This window comes from Pteropus vampyrus, unplaced genomic scaffold (assembly GCF_000151845.1).
Source record: "Pteropus vampyrus isolate Shadow unplaced genomic scaffold, Pvam_2.0 Scaffold133, whole genome shotgun sequence".
In the NCBI taxonomy this organism is placed as follows: Eukaryota; Metazoa; Chordata; class Mammalia; order Chiroptera; family Pteropodidae; genus Pteropus; species Pteropus vampyrus.
Window position 1 is genome coordinate 3,331,750 of NW_011888914.1, and position 3,253 is coordinate 3,335,002.

Below are 3,253 nucleotides of genomic sequence, written 5' to 3' on the forward strand. Positions count from 1 at the left end.
AGCTGGACTGAGCCAGTCATTCTGGAAAAGATATGCTATACATATACACATATATATATCCAGAAGAACTAAGCAGCTACATCTATTTTTTTTCCCCCACTGAAAATACATCAACGGTTTTTAGGCAGTTTTTACTTGGCCAGAAAGCAGTGCTTGAATACTTGAAACTGCGTGCTGTGTTCTATTTAAGTTCTGTCAGAATGTTCTTTTGTAGACAGTATGCCATGATGTAACCGTCTATCTCCACATCTGTTATCAAGTTACACTGTGAAGTCTGCCACCCTTTCGAGGTGGTCATCAAAGATTGCTTGTTGTTTAACCAAGTGTCCTAAAGCATGGACCTGATGTTATATCATTATTTTTTATTCTAAAAAGCTATGCAGCTTATATTCTGAAAACTATTAAAAATATATACCACTGGTGATGTAATTTGTGATCATTCTTAACAGAATGACAGGAGTATAAAAGGTAGGCTAAGGGAATGATCTTGTCTGCTAGATCAGTCAGCTGTTACTAGTTCAGGCTAACAGAACCCCACAACATCAGTTACAGTAAGGATTTATTTCTTACTTGTGTCATGTCCATGGTGGGTGAGCTGTGGCATGCTGGCCTCGTGGCAGAGGAAACGGCGAGTTGGTGGAAACACACAGTGGCTCAAAGTGGTCCAAAATGACATGTTTCTTCCTCTGGAGCAGGAAGGTGACTTTTCCATCAGGGTTGGATCTGTTAGGGAAAGACACCAGCATGATGATGGTGAAGTAGTCTATCATATCTACCTGTAATTGACAGAACCAACCAAACCAGAGCTTCCCAACTGGTTGGTGTGGTAAGATAGTGATTCCCTTGGCTCTAGAACAGTTCATATGGTCTGAGACAGTAGGAATTCCAATAAGCAGCTACCCAAGAGTACCATTCTCAGCTTGTACTAGGACAGGGAAAAGGGTTAGGAAGCATGGGAGCCATCACAGGAGACCCAGCAGAAACTGACAGGGTAGAGGTCAGGCAGACCTTAGCCCAGGGTAAAAGCTTGAGTCACAAGGTACCAAGGATAAGCTTGCTCGCTCACACACACACTCACACTCACCTGGTGCTTGACCTTTACATCTGCCTTACTATCTTCATCTTCATCCAAACTCTAATCTTATCTGCCCTGACTTCTGGACATTTATCTTGTCTTCCCTTCTGTTTTCCTCCGATTGCACTGAGGCTAGAATTCTTTTAAATCTGTAACCTAGAGTACTTAAGTACTATTCCAGACTAATCACTTTGCTAGTTTCGCTTCATCCTACTCACCACATTCAGGATCTTTCAGAAGTTCCTCCACAGGTCCCTGTTTTTAAGACAATACTATTCACTGCTTCTTAGTGTGACTTGACTATGCTGTCCCTTCTCTCCTTGCATCCCCACCATACACTATTTTGACCTGGTCACTGCAAACCACAGAGGTCCTAGAATCTGCCAGTGTCCATGCATTCTTTGGAATTCTCTTACCTACTTTGCCTTTCTGACAAACACCTAGCTCAGATAAGCCCTTCAGGAAGAATGAGCTCCTGTGGAATGAACCTTGATGTCACCTGTAATTACTGCATTAGACGTATATGTTAAAAAAAAAAGTGTTCCTACCCAAAGCATGAGGCTAAGGACAGAGAGCATATATGACTCATGACAGTATTACCACTGTCTAGCATAGTGAATGTTTCTGGATGGTAAGAAAAAGTTTTAAAATGTCTGTTCTCACATATTTATTACTTTATAGATTCAGCACTACCAAAATTTTAATAAAGGCCCTAAGATGATTTAGAGGGAAATGATACAAAACATTTCTAAAGTTCATACAGAACATTAATAATGGAAGATTCTTACGAAAAACTACAGGGGGCGTATTCCTGCCAAATAAAATTTAAAAGCAGTATGATAGATCCAAAAGAAACACCTGAGCAGATTATTCAAATCCTAAAAGAATTTACCATATGGGCATCAAAAGCTAGAAAGAGGAACAAATTATTTTTAAAATGATGCTGAAATTATAGTTTAGCAGCTGGAAAAGAATTTACATCCACATCATGCCATAAATCTAAATTTCTAGATGGAGAAAATATTTTAAACAGAAGCAATGAAAAAGTAACTTAAAAGAATTACAAGGTTCTTAAGGAGAGATGAAACTGAAAAGCCTTAAGAAAAAAACATTGTATAAAAACTAAAAGCTATATAAAGGACTAAAAAAAATAGGCAAACAGCCCACATAAAATTAGGACAAAAGTCTTGAGCAGCATTAATGGACCAAAGTCATGACAATACACAAAAGTGGCAAGGGATAGTTAACCGCTAATATTTAAAAGAAAAAATCAGCAATTAATTGCTGTTGCTAATTAGACAAATTTTGAAAAGTGTTTATGAGGTTAGCCTGGTAATATTCAGATGAGATCGGGCACATTCAGGGTGGCATGGCCATAGAGCCTGGTTAATATTCAAAAAGGCTCATTAGAGTACTTATATGTGCCAGGTCCTGTTCTCAGTGCATTATATACACTACAACTCTGAGGTTGATGCTGTCATCTCACTTCCAGATGAGGAAACAGGCCAGGAGAAGCAGCCAGAACGACTAGGAAAAGGGAGCACCAAAGATTCCAAAAAGCAAGGCAATGGGTAATTGAACATTTTTGGCTGTATTTTAATTCGGAACAATCCTATTTGGAAACGTTATATAGCAAAGATTCACTAACCTCACATAACCTAAGGGCTTGTAGTGTGTGTTGTGGGGAGGACAAAATAATTATGAGAAAATAAGATCTTAGAGCATAGGGATGTTCGGTTTCTTGTTATTAGTGATACAAAAATTTTAAAGGAGCAATGGGGGCAGCCCTTAAAACCTGGTAATTAATGAGGATCATGAAGACTACTACCATGGCGCCGCAGGGGAAATGACTGCAATAGAAAAGAGGATGAAAATGATTAAAAAAAAAAAAGGACAAAGGAGCAGGATGCAAATTTTAAAAGAAATTAACATTTAAACTTCTAGTATTTCTAACTATGCACATTTAAGAAGCTCAAAAGGAACACACTAAAATATCCACACACACCGCCCCCCACCCCCCGTCATCACCTCCAAAAAACATCCACTTAATGAAACTCACAACCACGTGCTAGGAACTGCTATATGCCTTGCCATTTCTATTTCATTATCATAAGAGTCTCTGACACAGGAACTTATCTCATTTTAAAGGTGAGAAAACTTAAATTCAGAGAAGTGAAA